The sequence below is a fragment of the Chinchilla lanigera genome, unplaced genomic scaffold (assembly GCF_000276665.1).
Source record: "Chinchilla lanigera isolate Chin_1 unplaced genomic scaffold, ChiLan1.0 scaffold00065, whole genome shotgun sequence".
NCBI lineage: Eukaryota > Metazoa > Chordata > Mammalia > Rodentia > Chinchillidae > Chinchilla > Chinchilla lanigera.
This window is the reverse complement of record NW_004955466.1, coordinates 3,624,824-3,637,014: the sequence shown is the minus strand read 5'-3', so window position 1 is coordinate 3,637,014 and position 12,191 is coordinate 3,624,824. Positions and strand designations below refer to the sequence as shown.

Genomic DNA, 12,191 nt, shown 5'->3' with positions numbered 1-12,191 from the left:
AACCGAACTCACGACCTTGCGCTTGCCAGGCAGGCGATTTTGCCGCTGAGCTAAATCCCCAGCCCCTCCCTAATTTCTCTTTCAGTGAGTTTGTTGTTTGTGTACAGGAATGCTATTGATTTTTGAGTGTTGACTTTGTATCTAGCAACACTATTGAATTTGGTTATTAAATCTAGAAGTCTTGGGGCTGGGGATTTTGCTCAGCGGCAAAGCGCCTGCCTGGCAAGTGCAAGGTCATGAGTTCGGTTCCCAGTACTGGAGAAAAACCAAAAATAAATAAATAAATAAATAAATCTAGAAGTCTTTTGGTAGAGTTTTTGCCATCTTTGACATAGAGTATCGTGTCATCTGTGCATAATAATTTCACTCATTCCTTTCCTGTCTTCATTCTTTTTGTTTCTCTCACTTGTCTAATTACTCTGGCTAATGTTTCCAGAAATACATTGAATAGAAGTGATGATAGTGGACATCCTTATCTTGTTCCTGATTTTAGAGTGACAACTTTCAGTTTTTGTACATTTAGTATGGAGCTGGCTGTTTGTTTGTCATAGATAACTTTTATCAGATAGAAGTGAAAACCATCTATTCTGATTTGTGTAGAATTTTTATCGTGAATGAGTGTTGGACTTCATAAAAAGTTTTTCTGCAACTATTGAGATGATCATGTGATTTTTGTCTTTGGCTCTGTTGATATGGTGTATTACGTTTATTGATTTGTATATGTTGAACCATTCCTGCATTCCCGGGATGAACCCAACTCGGTCATGATGTGTAATCTTCTGATTATTTGCTGCCTTCTCTTTGGTAGTATTTACTGAGGATTTTTGTATCTATGACCATTAGAGAGATTAACCGGTATTTCTCTATTTTGGTTGGATCTTCCTCTGGTTTTAGTATCAGGATAATATTTGCCTTTAGGAAGGAGTTAGGGACAATTGCTTCCCTTTCAATTTCATTAAAGAGTTTGAGAAGAATTGATGTTAAATCTTCCCTAAATTGCTTGTAGAATTAAGCAGTGAATCCACCAGGACCTGGGCTTTCCTTTATTGGTAAGATTTTATTGTTTTCAATTTCATTGACTGATATTGGGTTATTCAGGATTTTTATATCTTCTTGATTCAGCTTTAGTAATTCATATGTATCTAGAAATCTGTCCATTTTTTCTGTGTTTCCCATAATAGGACAGTAAGATTTTTGAAGTAGGTATTAATGATCTTCTGAATTTCTATAGGATCTGTAGTGATTTTACCCTTTTCATTCCTTATTGCATGAATTTGAGTTTTTTCTTTCTTTTTTTTTTTTTTTTTTTTTTTTTTTTTTTTTTTTTTTTTTTTTTTTTTTTGGTTTTGGTTTTGGTTTTTTGCCAGGCAGGCACAATGACACTGAGCTAAATCCCCAGCCTGCCTTCCTTTTTTTGATAAGGTTGGCTGGGGTTTATCAAATTTATTTAGGCTTTCAAAGAACCAACTCTTTGATTCATTAATTCTTTGCATTGTTTTCTTAGTCTCAATTGCATTAATTTCTGCTCTGATCTTTATAATTTCTTCTTCTCACTGAGTTTTAGACTTGACTTGCCCTTCTTTTTCTAGAAGCTAGAGGTACAGCATTAAACTGTTTATTTGTACTCATTCTGTTTTTCTGATATGAGAACTCACTGGTATAAATTTCCCTCTGAGGACTGCTTTCATTGCATCCTACAGATTCCAGTAAGTTGTATCCGCACTTTTGTTTGATTGTAAATATTGTCTAATTTCTTCTTTAATTTCATCTGTGACCCACTGGTTGTTCAGGAGGATGTTATTTAATTTCCATATGTTTATAGAGTCTTTGCAATTTCTTTTGTCAGTAATTTCCAATTTCATTGCACTATGGTCTGATAATATGCATGGGAAAATTTCAATTCCTTTGTATTTACTTAAGTGTGTTCTATGGGCTAGTATATGGTCTATTTTAAAGAACATTCCCTGTGCAGCTGAAAAGAATGTAATGTGCATCCTGATGTTGTTGTGTGAAACACTCTGTAAAGGTCTACTAAGTCCATTTATTCACAAGTTTGGTGAAGTTCTGCTATTTTGTTGCTGATTTTTTGTCTAGTTGACCTATCTCTTTATGACCATGGGGTGTTAAATTCCAACATTATGATTCTGTTATTGCTTATTTGATTTTTCATGTCTATTACTATTTGTCTTATGTAGCTGGGTGCTAACATATTTGGTGCATATATATTTATGATTGTTATCACTTCCTCTTGAATTTTTCCCCTAACAAGTATGTAGTGACCTTCTTTATCTCTTTATCATTCTTGGTTTGAAGTTCACATTGTCTGCAAGCACAGTAGCTACCTTGCTTTTTTCTGGATTCCTGTTGTATGGAGTATTGTTTTCCATCCTTTGACTTTCAATGGATGAATTTCCTTTTGCATTAAATGTTTCTTGTATACAGCATATTATTGGATTTTGTTTCTTGATCCATTCTGCCAGTCTATTTCTTTTGATTGATGAACTGAGGCCACTTACATTAATGACTATAACTGATATGTGTTGGCTTATCTTTGTCATGTTATTTTCATGATGTTGCTTCCTTACTTTTCTCCTTTGTTTAATTGATTGCCCTGTTTGGTGGTTCCTTTCTATGGTCATTCTTGGAATTATCATTTTTTAGCTCTTTCTCGAATATCTTTCAGTACTGTTTGTAGGGTTGGTTTGGTGATCACGAATTTCTTAAGTTGTTCTTTGTCATGGAAGTATTTTATTTTTCCATTAATTTTGAAAGATAATTTTGTAGGGTATACCAATCTGGGTTTGAAGTTTTCTTTCAGAACTTCAAATACTTCACTCCAAGCTCTTCTTGACTTGAGAGTTTGTGTTCTGAAGTTGACTGTGTTTCTATTGGGCTTTCCTTTATAAGTGATCTGTTTTTTCTTTCTCTAACAGCTTTTAATAGTCAGTTTTCATACTGAATTTCTGGGATCTTGATTATTATATGTCTGGGTATAGATTTATTTTAGTCATGGCTGTTCGGGGTTCAATATGCCTCACTTCTCTGGATGTCAGATTCTGTTCCTATGGTTGGGCAATTTTCTGCTATTAGTTCTGCAAATAATTTTTTCATGTCATTAGTGTTTACTCCAGCTTTTTCATTGACACCTATCAGTCTTATAATGTTTTTCTTTGCATTATCTTGCAGCTGTAGAACTGTTATTTCCTGGTTCCTTGTTATTTTTAAGAGGTCTTTCCTTTTTGGGGTCTCTAGCTGCAATGCTGTCTTCAAGGTCTGAAAGTCTATCTTCAGTTTTGTTCAAGCAGTTTTGCCAGCTATCAATGGAATTTTCAATTTCCAGAATATCTCTTTGAATCTGTTTCATGCATTGTAATTCTTTCCTATACTGTTCATTCAAGGTTTCCAATATTTTTCTATGCCCCTCTATTTTTTGTTTAATCTCTGAGTCCTTTAGATATGCTGAGCAATTCTTTCATTATGGTTGTCATTTCTTTTTTTATCTGAGAGATTATTTCTGATCTGATTTCTTCTGTAGCCTGATGGAGTTGTTTCTTTACCTCATTTACTATCATTACAGAAATTTCAGTTGTGTGACTTCCAAGTTCCATGTTGATGTCTCCTGGACTTGTTCTGAGTGAGCTGGAGGTCTGAGATTGTATTTTGCTCCTTCATTTTGACATTTTCTATTTCAAAAAAAATTTATTTTGTTTTCTGTGATGATCCTTGTGAGTTGTGGTAGTAGGAAGCTATATCACTAGTATTAAGTCCTCTCTAGGAATAGTCTGTACTTCAGGGTTACCTGTGTGTGTAGGAGATTCTTGGTTTGTGTCTGTCCCAAGATCCTACCTTCCCAATTCATTGAGAGTGGAATGTTGGTTTCTGTTTGGCTCAGTCCCCAATCTTTCTGTGTAGAGCTGTGGTGAGGTTATTATCCTAGAGCTTCCCAATATTGTTACACAAGGGCAAACAACTGATTATAACAGATAGGATATCCTAGCTACAGTAGTACAATTAGCAATAAGCACAATTTAGAAGCTGACAAACTGTGGTAACTATTTATTTTGTACTTTAGACTACAGAAGCAAAGTCTATAGTTATATAACAGAACTTATTGTAAACTAGGAGTTTGTATGCAAAGTATTTCCCCTGTTAGAGTGGATTTACCCTGGATTCTTCCAGACAAGCAGGTTGCCATGTCCCAGGTGCTTCTTGCCCTGGCTGCCCATCCTGCAATGTAGGAATATGGGCCAGGCACCAGCATTCCTCCAGATCGAGACTCCCTGGATGGCAGAGGGACAGTGGGCATGGATCACCAAGACTGCCAGGGTTCCTGAGCTTCTGCATGGCTCCTGCAATGGTGAGGGAGGCAGTGGGTAGGGTGTCTCCCCTCCCGCATGGCTCAATAAGGCTCCTGAGGTTCACTGAGGCTCGCCATCACTCCATCCTTGGTGGGGGTTGGTTACTTACCTATTCTTGCAGTTCCTTGATTGTCTTAGGTATTCTTTCCTTCTTGCCTTCAGATCTTTCCATATGACATTACCACTGAATGAAATCCTCATCTTAGCACACAGTAAGTCCTCAATAAAACTCTCAGTTTAATGAATCTCTGTATTTTTCATGTTTTGAGATTTGAAAGGTGGCTTATCAGAAACTCTGGTTTTAGGGAAAAGAGAAAGGAAAATTTTAATGTTGCTTGTTTTACATCACCAGTTGTGTTTTTACCCTAAAGTTAGGAGAAAGCATATGTCAGAAAATTTATTCCTCTATTCAATGATTGGTTTCACATGTATGTTGTAGTCCTTACATTGGGTGGGGGTTTCTCTGACTGGCACAGCTGAATTCCAAAGACTGCAGGTCCTGGAAGGAAACCACTTATTTGGAAATACAAAGGAAATTTTTCTGACCCATTCTTTTCTCTCTCTCTCTCTCTCTCTCTCTGTGTGTGTGTGTGTGTGTGTGTGTGTGTGTGTGTGTTTATGTGTGATGTTTGGAGATTTATTACCTATTTTTTTTTCTTTATATAGTATTATTTTTTGTTTGTTTTTGTCTCTTTTTTTCTTTTCTCCCACTTCTCTTTTCTCACTGTCTCTTTTTTTTCCCTTATGCTTTCCTTTAGTTTTCTCTCTATATCTTCTTATTTCTCCATTATTCTTGTGTTTTTTTCTTTTATGTTTATCTAATACTGCTAAATTCCCTTTACTCTTTCAGGGGTTTCTTTATTTCACTGTTATCACTTATTTCTCATCTTCCATCACTTAGTTTCTCAAATTTTTCTTTTATCATACTCCCATTCCCCATATCTTCTACCTTTACAAGTATAACCATTAACCTTTTATGAATCTATACATAGCTAACTATATCTTATCCCTATTGAACATTGTTATATTGTTAGTAGAGGTAAAGTTTTTCCATCTAGTAGGTATTTCCTATAACTCAATAACTGGTTTGTCTTAGTACTTATACTATAATTAGAGATCTCTTTCCTATGGTTAAGGATGGTTCTTAAGGCTTATAAATGTCCAGTTTGTATTAGACACTGTTGTTGCTGCTGATTTTATTATGATATCCAAGGTGACATAGTTGTTGCTATCAATTGGTCTCTTTATATGTCAATTTCTGAATTGTCTGTGGGGTCATAGACAAAACTACAGTCCATTCCTGGAGAACCAGATAATGGCCCAAGTAAGCTCCAGCCTCCACTCTCAAAGAAGTGAAAGTGGTTGGATCCTGAAACAGAGGTAAAAGCAAATGGCTGGCCATGTTCAGAGGCTATCTCTGAAAAGTAGGTATTAACTAAAGAAGTCTCCATACTAGCAATAAAGGTATCCAATATAATCAACCTGTGGGCCTCAGCACAGAAAGCAAATAAACAAAAAGATACATGAAAGACAAGCCAATAAAATGCCTTCGCAAACTCTCAACTCTCCCCAAGCTGATCTATGGAGCTGAAGAGGAAGAAACGAAAACCACACATTTGGACTATGCTTAATGATATCAAAAGTGATAACAAAACATGTGAATAAGGCACTGGCAAAGTCATAGAAGCTATAAATAAACAGATATTGGGCCAAATAAACAAAATTATCAATGAATCTACAGAAGTCACTATTAAAAAGCTATCAGAGTTAAATAAAATGATGCAAAACATGAATAACCAGCTTAGAAAAGAATTAGAGGTCATAGAAAGGCTCCAAGTATAAATTCAAGAGACTAAATAGTCTATCAAAAGTATGAGCAGCAGAAGTGACCAATGTGAAGACAGTGTCAAAACTAAAAGATGGGGTTATTGGTGACCAATTAATGAAAATACCATAAAAACAACAAGTGAACATGAAATATGGATCAAACGGGGGCTAAATGATTCAAAGAAGATGAATAGAAGATTAATTGGACTTAGCAAAAAATCAGAAGACAGAACAAAGGGCATAAAAACCCTGTTTACACAAGTAATATCAAAAAGCTTTCCAAACATGAAAAAATAATTTAACATACAGTTAAGTGAGGCGTACAGAACTCCAAATAGCCAAGATCAGAAAAGAACCACTCTATTACACATCACAGTCAAAATACCAGAAATCTAAACAAGAACAGAATCCTAAAAGCTCACTGAAAAAGGCAATGAATCACTTGTAAAGGTAAACCATTAGAATTACAGCAGACTTATCAACACAAAATTTAAAGGCAAAGAGAGCCTGAAATGAAGTGTTTCAAGTCCTAAAAGAAAACAACTTCCAACCTAGACATATATGTTGCAAACCTATCTTTCTAAATTGATGAAGAAGTAAGCTATCTCCATGATTAAAAAGCACCTAAAGCAATTCATGACCACCAAACCAGCACTCCAAAAATTCTCAAGATTACCCTAGAAAGAGACAATGAAGCTATTATTCCTAAAGGCCCAGTGGAATAAATACGCCAGGTAGGACAAACAATTAAGTGGAAGGGAAAGAAAGGGAGTCAGTAGCAGGAAAATAATGCAGTGGCATGAATAAATCAGTACCTATCAATTATAACTATCAATGTGAATGGTCTCAATTCATAAAAAAAAAAGAAAGACAGATTGTCAGAACAGATGAAGAAACAAAATGTAATGGTATGCTCTACACAAGAAACACATTTAACTCAAAGAGAAATTCATAGAGAATTCAAAAAGAAAGTCAAAATGAAAAACAACATTCTATTCAACAGAAACCAGAAAACAAGGAAAAGTAGCTATCTTATTTTTAGACAAAGTAGACATTAAGCCAAAACTTACTCGAAGAGGCACAGGACACTATATATTGGTCAAGAAAACTATTCAACAGGAAGAGATAACAATTATAAACATATATGCACCAAACAAAAGTTCATCCAGCTTCATAAAATAAGCACTACTGGACATAAAAGGTAGAGGCTGAAGCAGGAGGATTGCTATGGGTTTGAGGCCAACTGAGGCTACATACTGAGTTCAAGTCCAGCCTGAACTACATAGCAAAGACCCTACCTCAAAAAACAACAAGAGAAAAAGAGAGAGAAAGTAAAAGAAAGAAAAATTCTGAGTAATCCAATGACAGCCAATGAAATGCAAGCTGTAATAAAAAGTTTACCAATGAAGAAAAGTCTAAGACCTGATGGATTCACTGCCATATTCTACTAGAACTCCAGGGAAGATCCAACACCAATACTCCTCATAATCTTTAATGAAATTAAAAAGGGGGAACTACTCCCAAAGTCATTCCTGGAAGCTAGTATCACCTTGTTTGAAAACCATACAAGGATCCAACCAAAAAGAAAACTACAGACCAAACTCTCTAGTGAACCTAAATGCAAAAATCCTCAACAAGATACTGGCAAGAAGAATGCAACAAATCATCAAAAAGATCATATACCATGACCAAGCAGGCTTTTTCCCAGGGATGCAAGAATGGTTTAATATATGCAAATCAATAAATGTAATTCATCATATAAACAGAAGCAAGAACAAAAATCACACAGTCATCCCAACAGATGCAGAAAAAGCCTATGACAAAATGGAAAATCCATTCATGTTAAAACACTGATGAAAACAAGTATAGAAGAATCTTATCCCAATCTGATAAAACACATTTATGACCCAATCTACCACCAACATCATATTAAATGGGATAAAACTCAAAATTTTCCCTCTAAAATCAGGAACTAGACAGGATGTCCTCTATTACCACTCTTGTTCAGTGTAGTCCTTGAAACATTAGCCAGAGTAATCAGGCAAAAGAAATATATGGGGTATATATAGAAAAGGAAGAAATCTAAGAATCATTATTTGCAGATGACATTAGCCTTTACACAGAAAACCCAAAACATTCCACCAATATGCTCCTCAAATTAATAACCAAATTCAGCAATGTATCAGGACACAAAAAAGCAATAGCATTTCTGTACACTAATAATGAACTCACTGATAAAGAAATTAGGAAAACAGCACTATTGACAATAGCATAAAGAACAATTAAATTTAAGGATTAATTTAACCAAGGAAAGGAAAGAGCTCTACAACAAAAATTACATCACTCTGAGAAAAAGGAGACTGAAGCAAATGGAAAGATCCTATGTTCCTGGATAAGCAGAACCAACACAGTAAAAATGGTTATACATCCAAAATTCATATATAGATTTAACATAATCCCAATCAAATAACAGCACTCCTCACAGGTCTAGAGAAAATAATCCTGAAGTTCTTATAGAACCAGAAGAAATCCAGAAAGGCAAAAGCAATCCTGGGCAATAAAACAAAGCAGGAGGCATCACAAATCCAAATTTGAAGTTATACTACAAAGCTACAGTGATAAAACCAGCATAATACCAGCAGAAGCATACAAACAGAATAGAGGATGCAGAAATTACCCCAGGCACCTTCATTCATCTTATCTTTGACCAGGGTCCAAAAACTTATCCTGGAGGGAAAACAGTCTCTTTAGTAAACAATAATGGTGATATTGAATATACAGATGCAGAAGATTAAATCTAGTCCCATCATGTACTAAACCAAGATTAAAATGGATTAAAGGTCTAAATATTAAAACAGAAACACTTAATCTGCTACAAGGTAAAATAGGTAAAACTAATATAAGGGGAAAAAAAACTCTCAACCTGCTAGATATCTGGGATGAGTTTGTGTTCTCTAAACTGAAGAATGAATTTTAGGAACAATGGAGGTTAAGAGCACAATATACTTATTAGGGAAACAAAGCTTCTGTCCCAGAGAGACAGAAGGACAACTGAGTGGATTGCCAAAGAGCTGCCATTTTTAGGGATTTTTATACAGCAAACCACGAGGCATGGTGGGTCCAAGGTGGGAAACATGGGAACTCGTAAGGTGGGCATGAGGTGGAACAAAACTATGGCCAACCAATAAGATTATAAGCATAATTGCTCAGGAAAAATTGATTATTATATCAGGATCAAATAGGGAAGCGAGTCATGTAGCAAGAGGGCAAGAACACAGAACAGGGGCTTTTCCTATAGAGGGTTGAGTTAGTGACTCTCCTTGGCTTTCTCAAGGTGACAGAGACCTACTGAGAGTATCAATCCCTGATGTTTACCCTTAGGGAGGTATGTGGGTGCATTTGTTTTATCTTTTCTCTTGAAGTCTGGCCCACAGCTGGAGGTGTCTGTCTCTCCCACAACTGCAAGGTATCTCATCTTCCATACTGCTCCTTCTGAGGGCCTATCCCTGTCTGACTGCCTATATTTTTATTTAACTCAGTTGCCTATAACAAAACTCTTGAAGACATAGGTGTAGGCAAGAACTTTCTGAAGAGAGCCCCAAAACTCATATATAGATTTAACATAATCAAGAAATAGTACAAATCAGCAAGTGGGGTCATATCAAATTAGAAAGCTTCTGCACAGCAAAGAAAACAACCAACAGAGTGAAGACATAACTTACAGAATAGGAAAAAATGCTTTGCCAGCTATTCCTCAGACAGATGAGTCCTATTTGGAAAGTACTCAAAAATATTAGACCTCCAAAATAAAAGACCCAATCAAAAATGGGCAACCAAAATGAATAGACACCTCTCAAAGAAGTATAAATAGCCAATAAATACACGAAAAAATGTTCAACATCTCTAGACATTACATAAATTAAAATTAAAACAACACTGAGATTCTATCTTACTCCAGAAAGAATGGCTATTATCAAGAAATCAAATATAATGAATGGTGGCAAGGCTATGGGGGGAAAAGGAAATCTTCTACATTGTTGGTGTGAATGTAAACTAGTAAAACCATTATGGAAATCAGTATGGAGATTCCCCTAAACACTAAACTTAGAAATTCCATTTGGCTGGGATATTCCCCTGCTAGGTACCTTCCCAAAAGAGCTGAAGCCATCATATTACAGTGTTACAAGCATACTTGTGTTTATATCAGTACAATTTATAATAGCTAAATTTTGTCCTCTATGGCCATCAATAGATGAATGGATAAGAAAATGTGGTATTTATACATAATGGAGTACTACTCTGCCATAAAGGATAAATTTGAGGCATTTGTACATTTTGTGATTGTGACTGAGACTGTGATTTGTGATTGTGGTTGTGATTTGAAGACATAGTAAGTGAATAAATAAATAATCAGACACACAAGGTTAAATTTTGAGTGATTTCTAGTATATGAGAAGCCCAAAATATAAATAAAGAGCAAAATAAAAGATAGATATAGGTAACAGGGAGATGGTTTTCAACTGGGAAGGGAAATAAGAGATGGCAGAAAGGGAGAGAGGAAAGGGAAAGGGGATAAAAGAAAGAAAGAAAAAATTTTTTTCTTTTAAAAGAAAAAAATGGAAATAGAGCTTTTGCAGATGGCAAGGGGATCAAGAGATGGAGGTAGCTGGGAAGGATAGAAGGCACAGGGGAAAAAAAAGACAGAGGTGTTAAGAGGTGTTATGGCCATGTACCATCTCCCCTCCAGAAATGTATTCATCATGTACTGCAAACATATACTCATAAAAAATAAACCCAAAAAATCATAAAATAAATGTTTCTCACTATTATGCAATAAAACCCTAAATCTCTAGTTCTTGAAGTATCTGGCCTAATGGTATCATTTTCTATTCCTTCATTCTGCTGTAGAGGCCTTAGATATTTTCTTCGACCATTTCAAATGAATCGAGTGGAAGGAAGGGAACTTAAGTGTGTGGATGTAAATCACCATTTTAAAGTGAAATAGTTATTTCAGAAACTCTATTAACATCTCACTTGTTGATATACATTAAATACAATCACTACTGGGCACTAGAAAAAATAATAGTGGCATGGCTCTCAGCTATGAAGGAAATGCAGACCAAATGACTAAGGATGTCAGAAATCCCCGCCCTGGGTCATCTGTCACTGAGCATCAGCTCAAGGCACTTTCTTCCCCTCCACTGAGGAGTAATCCTCCCCCAGAGAACTTGCTTAGGTGCCTAGCTTAGAAGATATTTAAGGGTATTTCTCAAAAATATTTTCATGTCAGTAAAAATGGAAAGATAATGTGCAGCGACATTTTCTCATCCTTCTTGCTGAAGGGAGAAAGGAAGGCTTGAAGCACAAGTTGAACTAAGGGAGTGCTGGCAAGTCGGCACTAGATGGAGGCAGCTGGCCGGAGGCCAGGAGACATGCGGCACCTTTTCTGTGCCCACGCCTGACCAGGCACTGCGCACAGATTAATGCATTTAATTCTCGTGCAAGCCTACACAGAGAGTGCTATTAATTGTGTTCCTTTACAGAGGAGAAGCCAGCATCACAGGCGTTCTTCTAGGCAAGATCACATAATAGTGAAGTGGCAGAAGGAAGGAAGAGGAGGTGGGTTACTCTTGTGTAAGCACTATTGGGCTAAACAGTGGGGTAGGGATCACTTACCTTAGATACAGCTTTAGAGTCTTCAGACAGCTTTAGAGTCCTCCAGCTTTGTCTCTGCAGAGTTCCAACCAACAGAGAAACTTGGAGAAAATTGCTTGTCTGTGAGCCTCAGTTATAGTTAAATCATCCATAAAATGGGAATAATAACACTGTCCTTGGTGCAGTCAAACAAATCCAAATATGTGATACCTGCTTCAGAAGTATATGTGTTCTCTTCTCCTACTTTCCCTGCCCTAAAAGAGGAAAGGCCCCTGAGGGAACTTTTTATATTGGCAATACCTTCTCATTCTCAAAGTATTTTCACGTGTGTTCTCCTAGGCAATTCTGGTT

At 36.1% G+C, this 12,191-nt stretch overlaps 1 long non-coding RNA gene across 1 annotated transcript; it reads right to left on the bottom strand.

Moving 5' to 3' along the window:
- Window positions 1-4,153: 4,153 nt before the first annotated feature.
- LOC102020784 lies at window positions 4,154-11,917 on the bottom strand. The gene is made up of 3 exons (XR_263285.2): window positions 11,862-11,917; window positions 4,468-4,653; window positions 4,154-4,349 (listed from the first exon to the last, which is right to left on the bottom strand). It is a non-coding gene; the product is annotated as an uncharacterized LOC102020784 (long non-coding RNA).
- Between the last annotated feature and the right edge of the window lie 274 nt (window positions 11,918-12,191).